Source organism: Capsicum annuum, chromosome 2 (genome assembly GCF_002878395.1).
Source record: "Capsicum annuum cultivar UCD-10X-F1 chromosome 2, UCD10Xv1.1, whole genome shotgun sequence".
In the NCBI taxonomy this organism is placed as follows: domain Eukaryota; kingdom Viridiplantae; phylum Streptophyta; class Magnoliopsida; order Solanales; family Solanaceae; genus Capsicum; species Capsicum annuum.
Genome location: NC_061112.1, coordinates 87,402,654 through 87,416,698, shown reverse-complemented (window position 1 = coordinate 87,416,698; position 14,045 = coordinate 87,402,654).

Here is a 14,045-nt window from a genome sequence, read left to right as displayed (position 1 = left end):
TAGGCACACATCTATATTTTTTGGGTACAAGTACCCCCAGGACTCGATGGGAAGAAACTGACAAAGCATGACTTTCTTGAATACATGACCAATATCAACAATCCATAATATAATAAGTTGGAGATTTCATGAAGTACAAGTTCTAAAGTACCACAAGGGCTATACATGTATCCATAATTCACTGACTAAATCATTTCATCAAACATTTGACATGCATAAACCTGTACATGAATGGGGGATTTCATATTATCACACTAGTATGGAACTTTTCCTTCACATAGGCATTTAAATCAAACACATGGGGAGCATGCTTTGGTTATACAATCATCAACATATCTAATAATCAACTTGAAAATTGAAGGAGGTTTATCATGATTATTATGCAAATTACCATATTCTAGGTTCAATCATTGGAATATGTAATTTAAAATGTGAATCAAAACCCCATAATATCATGAACATGAATTTCAATTCAATTTAAATCATGAACTTTCATAAATACACAAATCTTGGATTTTTAAAAGAGATTCTTGAGCTTTATGGGTGAAAGGTACCCATGAATCAACACATGACATACCTGGGTAGATGATTTCTTGAAGATTGATGGAGGAAAACTTGAATTCTTGACTTAAATTAAACACCTAGGGTTTCTTGTTCTTGTGGATTAATCTTTGAGAGAAACCCTAATTTGATGTTATAGATGAATAATAAAGTTATGGGCTATGGTCTGGTATAATTAGGGGTTAAAACGGGTGAAAAAAAAGACCCAAATACCCTTTTAAAAATAACTTTAAATTGTTAAATGGGATCTTCAACCGCTCGTGCGATGGTCCATCGCTAGCTCGACAGTCCATCATTCTGATCATTGCACATGGACCAGAATAGGGACTTACTACCTTAGTAGTGACGAATTGGGCGACAGTCCATCGCAAGGTCGACGGTCCGCCAACTTGTCTTGCACGTGGACCTTATTGCCTTAGCAGCGACGGCTTGGGCGACGGTCCATCACAAGTTCGACGGTCTGTCGTACCTTATCCAGAAGATTTACTTACTGCTTTAGATGCAATAGTCTAGGCAACGGTCCGTCTCTAGATCGACAGTCTGTCAACCTGCCTATCGCACCTAGGCAGTTCTGACAGCTCTCGATAAAACGTTCATAAATTTTTACTTTGATATCAGATTTGGACGAAATTAGTATCGTTGGAAAGATAATTCAATTTTTCACTCAACAAAAAGTGAAAATCTTAAAAATTCCATTTGTACAAAATGGATTCATCTTTCAAAGTAAGTTTCTAACATTTTTGGGATGATTTCAAGCTAGGTAGAAGTACGGGGTATTATAATATCTCCCCTTTGATAACATTCATCCTCGAATGAGAATGAGGGAGATGGGAGAAGATAAACTGATGTACATACTGAACATGAACAACTGGAACATAATCTCATGACTGACATGACTGATAACTGAATATATCATACCGAATATGCATATCTGATGCATGTGTAACTGATTCATGAATGTATAACTGACTGTTCTGATGAACTAAGGCTCTCGTAATAAGAAAGTATATCTGATACATGATTACATAATCGAACTGACATATGAATGCATGACCGAATATGCAATGGTATTTAATACCAAGTTTATAATGGAATTCTGAACATGAAATGGATACCAAGATTGTCACTGAAATCTTAAGTTAAAATTGAAAAAGCTTAAGAAGAATTGTCACCTTGAGCTAGATCTGAGTTAGCAGAGAAGAGGTGAGGATACTTGGTATGCATGTCTGTTTTTGCTTCCCAAGTAGCTCTCTCAACGGACTGATTTTGCCAAAGAACTTTGACTAGAGTGACTTATTTGTTCCTCAGTCTACCAGTCTGATAGTCTAGGATTTCGATTGGAATCTCTTCATATGAGAGGCTGTTCTGAACATCTATGGTCTGAATAGGGACTACAACTATTGGGTCACCTATGCACTTCTTGAACAAAGAGACATGGAAGACTGGATGAACTGAGGCTAGATCTGAAAGCAATTCGAGCTCATAAGCTACCTTGTTGAATCGACTGAGGATTTTGAAGGGACCGACATATCAGGGACTGAGCTTTCACTTCTTGCCTAATCTCTTTACTCCCTTCATGGGAGAGATATTTATATAGACATAATAACCAATCTCGAACTCGAGATCCTTTCTGCGCACATCTGCATAAGTCTTCTGTTGGGTCTTAGCAGCCCGGAGTCTTTCTCTGATCAACTGGACTTTCTCTAAGGCATCGAATACTAAGTCAGGCCCTATGACTGAGGCCTCACTAACATCGAACCAACCAATTAGAGATCTGCATCTCCTACCATAGTGAGCTTCGAATGAAGCCATCCAAATACTGGAATGATAGCTATTTTTACATGCAAACTAAATCAAAGGTAAGTGGTCATCCCAAATACCCTTGAAATCAATTGCACACACCCTTAGAATATCTTCTAAAGTTTGAACGGTCCTTTCTGCTTGACCATCTGTCTGAGGATGAAAGGTTGTACTGAGATAAACTTAGGTATCAATACCCTTTTGGAATGCTTTCCAGAAATGAGAGGTGAACTGGTACCTTTGTCTGAGATAATGGATAATGAAACACCGTGCAATCTGACCAACTATTTGATGTAAAGTTTGGTGTAATCCTCGACTGAATAAGAGGTATAGATTGGAAGAAAAAAAGCTGATTTGGTCATTCTGTCTAAAATGACCCAAACTGAATTATGCTGGCAAAGAATACGGGGCAAACCCATCACGAAGTCCATGTTCACTTTTTTCCATATCAAAGTAGGAATACTGAACTCCTGTATAGACCCACTAGATTTTTGATGCTCTATCTTAACCTGCTGACATGTAGAGCACTTAGCCACAAACTCTGCAATATCTCTCTTCATCCCATCCCACCCCACCAATTGATTTCCCTTAAGTTGTGATACATCTTTGTGGCCCCTGGATGAATAGAGTAGCGTGTACCATGCACTTCTGCAAGAATTCGCTGCCTTAAGTCGTCTATACCTGGAACACACAGACGACCCTGATAATGCAGAACACTGTCTCCCTCTTGGGATAAAATCTCTGCTTTCTAATCCTTGACTGACTCTTTTAACATGACAAGTCTAGGATCTCTATCTTGCTTTTCTTTCACCTCAAAAACTAGAGATGATTCTAAACTACTCTTAACCCATATGTCACCCTCCTCTGAATCGACTAAGCAAACGCCTAGTATGGCAAACTGATGGACTTCCTGAGATAGCTTCTTCTTACTGTCCTCAACATGAGCAATACTATCCATAAACAGTCTATTGAGAGCGTCGACCACAATGTTGGCCTTTTCCGGATGATAAAGGATACTCATGTCATAATCTTTTAAGAGCACTAACCACCTTCTCTGATGAAGATTGAGATATTTTTTAGAAGAGACATACTGAAGGCTCTTTGATCTATGAACACATCCACATGAACTCCTTATAGATAATGCCTCTAAATCTTCAAGGCAAATACTACAACTGCTAGCTCAAGATCATAAGTAGGATAATTCTTCTCATGGGGTTTAAGCTATCTAGAGGTGTGGGCTATGACCTTACCATGTTGCATGAGGACACAACCCAAACCTACTCTGGATGCATCACAATACACTACAAACCCATCTAGACCATCGAGAAGAGCTAAGACTAGAGCTGAGGTGAGTCGAGTCTTCAACTCCTGAAAACTCTTCTCACAAGGATCTAACCACTGAAACTTGTCTTTATTCTGAGTCAATCTGGACATAGGGGATGCAATAGAAGAAAATCCCTTAACAAACCATCTGTAATAGCCATTCAAACCCAAGAAACTCCTGATATCTAATGGAGAGACAGGTCTAGGCCAGTTTTTTACCGCTTTGATCTTTTGAGGATCAACCCTAATGCCATTACCAGAAATGATATGACTAAGGAATGCTATTGACCTTAGCCAAAACTTGCACTTACTGAATTTGGTGAACATCTGATGATCTCTAAGAGTCTAAAGTATGATTCTGAGATGGTCTGCATGATCACGCTCATTGCGGGAATAGACCAGAATATCATCTATGAAGACTATGACAAACATGTCCAAGTACTTCTTGAACACCCAATTCATCAATTCTATGAAAGTTGTTGGGGCATTGGTAAGACCAAAGGACATAACTAGGAATTCAAAGTGACCATACTGAGTATGAAAGGCTATTTTTGAAATGTCACATTCTCGAACTCTAAGCTAATGATAGTCTAATCTAAGGTCTATCTTAGAGAAATGGCTGGCACCCTAAAATTGGTCAAACAAATCATCGATTCTGGGAAGTGGATACTTATTCTTGATAGTAAATTTATTGAGTTGATGGTAATCAATGCATATTCTAAGAGAATCGTTTATTGAGTTGATGGTAATCAATGCATATTCTAAGAGAATCGTTTATTGAGTTGATGGTAATCAATGCATATTCTAAGAGAATCGTCTTTCTAAGAAAGGTAGATAGATAGATAGTATCACTCCAAATTTGGACTGACACTATTCATCAACTCCAAATTACTTTTTGAATATTGTATTATTATTTTAATTATATAACACTTTTTATTTAATATATTATAAATTATAATACTATTAATTAAATCTCTAGTATTCATAATTATTTTTTTATATAATATCTTTATATATCAATTTTAAATTTAAATTAATTTAAGATACTCCGGAAGGTCCAATTCCAATAGTAGATATGGTGGTAGATGAAAATTATTTAATTGAATAATTTTTAGCTTGACATAAAAAAAATTAAGGTCAAAGATGCTTATTTTGAACTTCGTAATGCATTAATAGAACATTTATGAGTGCAACAAAGTAATCTTAAAGTTGAATATTTATGTAGAAATCAAATTATCATGGCGTATATTTATTTAAATGTATTTCATCAATGATGTTTCACTTTCATTTGTGTTATCCATTAATATGTATAATATATAATATTTTCTAGAAAGTTATATTATTTAAAAAATTTTAGTATAAAATAATTTTATATTAATTATTATATAAGAAAAAAGTATGAATTATATAGGGTGATTATGTAATAAAACAAAAAAAAGAGAGAAAATTTATTTATGAAATAAGAAAATATAATGAAAAATTAATAATATAATATTGAAGAGAGAGAAGCTTAAAAGAAGAACGATTTTTTTTTGAAGTAAAATTTGAAGTAGTGGATTGAAGTTGGTTTGCTCCAAATTTAAAAGAACTTCAATTATGAAGCAAAAAAAGGAGTAAGAGTTGGAGATGCACTTATAAATACTGTACACTTCTTAAGAAGTGTATCAAACATAGATAAGCGGAAAGTAATTGAAGAGAATTAAGTTAAACATTTGGCTATGAAAATCAAATATTAATTTTTTTTTAAAGTGGAGTTGGATTTGTAGTTAGAGCTATGTCTGATCGGTCATTTATCAAAATTATTTATAATTTGAATGCATTTTATCTTAGGAGAAAAGAAGCAAATACACCCTTATTAGAGCTATACCTCGTTTAATAAATGATGTGTATTTAATCTTTTTGTTATAGAATGGAATTTGGTCGGGATTGTATAAAAGAGAGGGTGTAATTTTTTATTTTTTTGTGTTGGATCGGTCTGGAGGAGAAAAAAAATGAATAAGGTAAATTTTTTTTAAAACATGTGGCATTTTGAAATTAAAAGAACACTTTTAGAATTTGTTTGTAAAATTTGATCTGTTAATAAAAAGAGTAAACATGCTCTATTTGTTAGACGTTGAGGATATATATACACTATTTGTTAGGGATATATATATATATATATATATATATATATCACCCTTCCCCTTTTTAAATAAGGTTAATACCAGAGGCGGAAACACATAGATATTAAGGGGATTTGAACCCACAACCATGAGGGTCAATAGAAATTTTACAAGTCTCTCTATTCCACTAGACCAACAATACATTTTGTTTATGGGTTCCCAACTTATAATTCTTGTATATTTACTAGATTTTTCTATATAAATACTAGATTTGCACGAAAATTATTGGGTTCCCGGGAACCTCCACCCGAGCCTCTAGATCCGCCCCTGATTAATCCCCCCGATTTATATCAACTAGCAAAACAGTCAATGTGATTAATCTACTTGAAACATACAATTAACTTTACTCTAAAAGAATTAAGCAAGACAATAAAAATAGAAGATGATACTGTGAATCTATGATGAATATACAAATCAATTAGATAAAATGACTTGATTCTTTTTCAAATGTCTGTACTATTTAAAGAATAATGTTAACTTTAAAATATGGATTCACAAATAAGGGAATAAGTATCACAAAATTGATCATGGAATCACAATTCAGAGTAGACATATTATACTCACCTGATCCAAGACATAGGAGGATATTGATGAAATTTCAACACATACACAGAGCCAATGCACAGCGAAAAAATATAGATACGTACCTTCAATCATTATTGTTCAAGTGTTGTGAAGAATCACTTTGTCAAAATTTTAAAAAGAAAAGATGCAAAGAGACGCCTAAGAATCTTCTAGCGTATGCATATCAAAGTTATACCATATGATAGAGTCACAAACATATTTATAGGTAGGCTAGGGACTCTTAGGCAAATAACTTTAACCCTAGAGATTTTTATAGTTATTTCTTCCCATCGAAGAAATATCATATATACATAAATTGGAGGAAAAGAAATTGACTGATTTAATACTTTACTTAGGAGACAAGGTAAATTTTTTACCAAAAATATGTGGGTCATTAATACTTAATATTATACGTAATATTCTTACATTCTCCCACTTGACCCACATATCAAAATTAGATAATCCTTTATGAGTGAAAATAAACAATATGACCATAAACACATATTCAGTCAACTTAATGGTTATGCAAAAATCACTTTTATCAAGAATATATTAATACAAGAATCATGGCGGTCATGCTCTTAATCGAACACTTCCTTCCATGTATTACGATGTGCAATATGTTCTAAGTAAAGTATTCAACAATTTTATAAATGAGCTTAATATAAGTCATTCAGAGTCCAACTTTATTTGATCTGATGATCACTTTATAGTACATGAAAAGCAAAAAATGTGCGCGTTTATGTATATAAAAACGATAATGCTTAGACAAATTTTTAAGAGAATATAACAAGATTGCAATAATTACTAAGTCTCATACGGATTGCATGATCCTTGAAAATATTATTTGGCAAACCTTTAGTCATAGGATCAGAAATCATCAAAGTAGTACTAACATATTCAAAACTCACATCTTGCTTCTTGACATGGTCTCTAGCAATCAAATACTTTATGTTGATGTGCTTACTACGGCTGCCACTCTTATTATTCTTGAAAAAATACCGCGGAAAAATTATCAAAAAATAATCTTAATGGTCTTGCAATAGAATCAACAACTTTAAAATCTGAAGCAAAGTTCTTCAAGCATAACGCCAGTGATGTAGCTTCATAGATTCCTACTAAAAAGGCAATATCAGGTCAAGTGCAATCCTGTGCATACATAAGGCTCCCAACAAGTGAAGCATATGGAATGCTTTTCATTTGCTCTTGTTCCATTGCATTTTGTGGGCATTGATTTAATGATAATTTATCACCTTTAATGATAGATGCTACTATATGTGAACAACTTTTCATTCTGTAGTTTTTCAATATTCTTTCAATGTAGGATCTTTAAGATAGTCCAAGCAATCATTGAGATCTATCTCTGTGAATCTCTATGCTAATGAAAAATGAGGCTTCACCCATATCCTTTGTTTCAAATTTTAGATAAGAAACTATTTCATCTCATGCAACAACTGCAAATCATTACTAACAAGTAAAATATCATCCACATATAGGACTAGGAAAATATGTTTACTCCAACTTATCTTAAGGTATATACATTGATTAACAATGTTCTCCATAAATCTAAATGAAGAAACAATATTATGAAATTTAACATACCATTGGCAAAAAGCCTGTTTTAGTTCATAAATAGATTTATTCAACTTGTAACCAAGGTGACTTTTATTCTTATCACTAAATCCTTTAGGCTGATGCACGTATACCTCTTCTTCAAGATCTTCATTTAAGAAAATTATTTTCACATTCATTAGATGTAACTTTAAATTAAAATGAGCTACCAATGCAATGATTATTCCTAATGAATCCTTCTTTGATATAGAATAGAAGGTTTCATGATAGTTAATACCTTTTTTTTTAGTAAAACCCTTGGCTACAAGTTTAGCTTTATGTCGCTCAACATTACCAGATAAGTCTTCTTTGATTTTATAAACCCATTTAGATCCTATATTAGAGACTCTTTTTGGTAATTCAATGAAATTTCACACTTTATTTTTAGCCATAGATTCTATCTCTTCTTTCATGTCATTATACTAATATGTGGAGTTTTCTCCACTCATGGCCTGTGAAAATAAACATGGATCGTCTTTTAGTCCAATATCATAATCAGACTCTTGAAGATATACAACATAGTCACCAGAAATTGCTAATCTACGAACTCTTAAGAATTTTCTTAGTTTCATTGATTTAGGTGATCCTTCAACAATGGATTCAGGTAAAGCAAGTTGTTCTTCATGTGGCTTATAAAGTGGTGGTGGCTCTTGAACTTGTTTCTTTTCAGGTAATTTATGATAATTTAACTGATTGACATTTAAATTTTCAGTATATAAAGGTACCATACGTGGTTCCCTTATCTCTTTTAGTTCCACCACTTGAGTTTAACCACTCCGACTTACTTCATGTTCCTCAATAAATTTAGAATTTCTAACCTCAATAATTTTAGGAGAATAAGAAGGATAATAAAATCTGAATTTGTTTGAGTTAACCACACACACTACAAGAAAATAGTTAAATTGTGACGGAATATTTGAGACGGAACACTTCTGTCACAATTTGTGACAGAATTTTGATGCATTTATGATGAATTTTTTTGCATAGATATATAATTTTTAATTTTTTTATTTTCACATAAATATTGAAAGAGTAACAGATTTGTGATAAATTTTTGACAGATTTAAATATAATTTTTATGACAGAAATATTTTTGTCACAAATTAAAGTTGATGAGAAAAAATAATAACTTTCTGTTACAAATCTGTCACTAAATTTGTGACAGATTGAACTTTCTATCACTTTTTTTTTTCAAAAAATTAATTAATGTTATAAAAATTGTGACGGATTTATTCCGTCACAACAAAAATTATAAAAAAAATTACTAGTGACAAATATATTTCCGTCAAAAATAAAATTGGGTTCCCTCTAAAATATTTTTTGTTTTCCCCCTTTTTTTTTACATCATCTTTTTTCCAATTAGAAGAACAGGGCATTCTAGTTAAGGGCTACACTCAAAACCCTTAATTTTTCATCTCCTTTCTTCATAGGCATTCAATTTCTTCCACAAAGCAGTTGCATTCACTAAGAGAATCTGCATTCAATTTCTTTCGCAAGAACTTAGTTCATCTCAATTTTGATTCTTCTTCAACTTATTGAGGTAATTTATCTCAATTTCTATCCTTTTCAACTTATTGAGGTATGGATGAGGTCATTTTTTGCTTGTTGAGGTATGGAATAGATTGATTCCAACAGAATTTCCCTTAACTAGTGATGTATCATGAGTTTTGTTGTTTGTTGGAACTCATGGGGTTGTTTCTGGGGTCATAAGGCATTGATGGGGTTGTTCCTGGTCACAATTTGTTCTGTATCCATAGCTGACAACGTTGGTCATCGCCCTATGCTTATTATGTCATCCATGCTATATTTTCTTAGTGGCTTAATGATGTTGTGGTTGCCTAATATCTTTGTCCTGCTTATAGCTAGACGTTTAGATGGGTTTGGAATCAGATTAGCATATAAACTTAAGACCTTGTAAGGGAGTAGGCCTTAGCAGCTGGCAGCACCCCTGTTATTCCCAGGTAAACGCTCCTCCGCAAAGAAGACTAAGAGCAACTTCTTCATTCTTCTGACGAGCAAGTTCTGCTTGGTGCTGTGTGTGAATTATTTACAGGAACCAGGGAGAGATGAAGTTGATTTTGTTCGCCTTGACCCCAAAACAGTAGTGAGAAATATATACATTCTTTTCTCCAGAAGTGAATTACCAATAGTCAATGAAAATCAGGAAATCATGGACATTGAAGTGAATTACCAAAACTCTTGTGAAAATTCGGGAAATAAACAAAATACATATAAAGCAACCTGTATAAATTTTGTTTAGGCTATCAGAATTTTCTGTTTTACTAATTACTCTCTGGTGAATTTTCTTTTGAAGTCAAAATATAGCTTATACCCTATTTAAGCAGCTCTTACTATTTAGTTCATGTAAAAGAGGAATAGAACTGAGCTTGTTCTTTAGCCGCAGCTATGGGTTTGCTATAGACAAGATTTTTTAAGTTTGCATCAGTTGTTCTTTAGCTACAGCTTCACTTTAGATTGGCAACGTACAGTTTTGCAGGTAAAAGTTATCCTGCTACTTTCTAGCGGCCTCACTTTATCGAGCAGACCTTGTAAACTATCAGTGGAATTTTTTTCCACGCAACCGAAATGGACCGTGAACCAAATTCATGGGAGATATTTAAGAAGTTACACCAAAAAAAGGTTGGCCGTTTTGTTGATACAAAGTCGAAGAGCATTAATGTAAGTTTACTAATAAGCTTCTCATTCTTTAATTCTTGAAAGTATGAGATCAATATTGATCTTGCACGTTGAGTGACTTGTTGTTTGTATCTTGAAGTTGTGAAGCCGTGTGGGGACAATTTCAATTCGCTACACTTGTTGCAATTTGTACTCTTACAAATCTGGTTTTTCTTGAAATCTTGACGTCTAGTGAAGCCGTGTGTGGCCGATTTCGATTCACTAGCATTGTCGTTGACATCTTGTTGTTCTTGTTGTGGTTTTCTTCTTGTGTTTGAACTTGATCTTGTATCAATATTTATGTATGCGTGCAACATTTTCATTTGATGATTTTTCTACTTCTATTTTATGTTTCTCTAAGTACCTTCACTTTTGTTGTGAACAACTAATTAGCTTTGACTAATGAAAATTTTAATTGATAAATTTGTTGTTCATCCAGGTCATCCATGCTTGCCTTGTTTAGCATAGATCTAGGCTAAGTTTGAGTGGTGTTCCTCAACATTATTAAGCATTGAATTATGGGACTTATGATCCTGTGTATATCTTTTAGGTGTTGTTAGTTAAGCAGAAAGATCAAAAATATCTTTTGCATTGCTCTTTAGGTTTGTTTTAATGAACTCATTTGAAGTTATTTGAAATGAATAATTCCTGGGCCCCTTATTTCATTAACTCAGCTTCCTACACAATCTTATTTTTGTTAGCGACAAAGGCTCTTCTTTCCTGGTGTGTCCATTCTTTATCACTTAAATATAAATTTTTTGTGTATCTTATTATTCTGAATCACAAGGAATGTGTGTATTCCTGCAGAATGTGTAATGTTATATGCAATTATAGTAAAAATTAGTAGCTCGTCCATCTTGTTTTCAAGTTGTTAGCATGAACTGTTCTTATACTTTATGTGTAATCCATTTCATGACAACTACATCACTCTTGTGAAAGATACTTAATGTCCAACACGCTTTCTTCATTGTAGAAAAACTTTCTACTTATCCCATTGTGCTCCTTTCCGTCTTTCATCGGATCTTAGAAAATTAAAACATGCTCCCAACCCGTCTGATATGACAAGTGAAACATAAGCAATATAATCAAGTCAGATGTTGTAACCAAATTTCCCATATTTCAACATTGTTGTAGTACATCACCAAATTCCCCACTCTAAGTACGTTGTAACATCCCGTACTTTCGGGCTAGAATTTAGACCATCATTCCTATGCGTATAGACCCGAACTAAATTATTCCTTGTTAATGTATGTGTGGTGATCACTCCTATAGTGTGGGAAAACCTTTGAATATGAATTGAGGTCACAAAAATCCCCTAACTCTAAGACGAGTTGAAAATAATTTCATCGATTAAGTTTTAGTGGATACTTCAACTTGGGTTAACTTTCGTTAACCATAACTTCTGTTATATAAATAAATGGGTGGCCTTCTATATATCAAATGAAAGTTCTTTGAGTCTTCTTTCCAACGCAATTGATTTCGTCCAAATCCAACATCGGAGTAAAAAGTTATGCCCATTTTATTTCAGCATATCAGTCTGTCAACTGGCAGAAATTTCTGTAACTTTTTTTTGTTTCTGTAGGGTTATTTGGTCTTTTCCTCACGCTAGAACCTATCCGTCACGAATATAAATCTACCCTAAGCAGCATAATACATGTTATATTAGTTTTCGACAGACCAAACCCTCTCCACTCTCAAGAACAAGATTAAATTAGGGTCTTCATCAAAGATCAAGAATTCAAGCCTCTAAGTCCAAGAATTCCAAGAAATTGATTAAGATTCAGATTTCATTTTTCTAACTACAAAATCTAAGGTACGCGGGATTTTTCTAAACTACATGGGCTGGTTGAAAATACTTTGAATATGGTTTAAAGTGTAGAAATCATGAATTTATCAACTTGACCCTTCTCAATACTTAACTAAAAATAGAAACTTTAGTGGTACTACTAGTAGCCCTTACAATTCCTTCTCTTATACTTTAACATCATTCAATAATACCTGTAGCATCTACCTTCTGCTTATTAATAAATAGTTTTAGCATTTTTTTATTTCATACTATTTTTGTTGGCTGATTATTTGTATTTTTTAGGATAAAATGAGCGTTGTCATAGCTACTGCTCTTTCGGGATCAACAGATAATTCATCAGAAGATCAAGAACTTGATCTAAATCGCAAGTACTTTGATATTGTGGGTAGAGCCAAAAAAACAACGTGTGTATAGATTGGGATCTGAAGCTTCAACCTTGTATAAAGATATGACATGCAATTTGCCTATAGTGTCCGATCATGTTGCCGAAGAGCGCATCAAAATCTACGGAGGTGCAACAATGAGTAGAGCAAGAGATTTTCCATTCGAGGCAACAAAGTGATGATCGATTCAAATCTACAGAGGAGCAATGGTCTCGCATGATGAGCGACATGACATTATCTTCTCGCTCATTTAGTAATCCTACTCTCCCAAATAGGGACTCATCTAATGCTTAAGTATTTAATATTTTGAGATTTTAGTTAGTTGAAGTGTCGAAACATTGTCACACTTTTTTGGATAGTTATATGCTTTAAATTTTAAACATTGGTAGACCTTTGCTTATTGAAGTTGTGATTTTGCACATTTTAATAACTCTATAAGTTTTTTATTATAAATGTTGTATTATGTTTTATATATATATATATATATATATATATATATATATATATATAGTGTGTGTGTGTGTGTGTGTGAGAGAGAGAGAGAGAGAGAGCATAGCATTTTCTAATTATAATTTATTAAAATTAAAAATTCAAATAAAATTTGTGATAGATTTAATTTGTCACAATCTATCGTAAATTGTGACTAAATTAGTCAGTTACAAATTATTTGTAACGAAATATATTGTCACAATTGTGGTGACTAGGTTTGAAAATTTGTTACGAAAATTATTTTGTGACTATTTTATAATGGAATATTTTGTCAAAAATCTGTCATTAATTTGTGACGGAATGTAAGTCAAATTTAAGAATTTATATTGTGACAGACGATCTGTCTCAGTTCCGTCACAATGATTTTATGACCAAAGGTTCTGAGACGCACAGTTTTTCATCACAAATCCATCATAAACAGTGATTTGTGACGAAAATCTCCGTCACAATTTTGCTATTTTCTTGTAGTGACATATCCTATAAAGAAACTGCTTATTGTTCATTTATCCAACCATTATAAATGTGGATTATAAATCTTCACTTCAGCTGGACATCTCCAAACGTGTAAGTGGCTTAAACTAGATTTTCATCCTTTATATAATTCAAAAGGTGTCTTAGGGAAAGCCTTAGATGGAACTCTATTTAAAATATACACAATAGTTTTCAAGG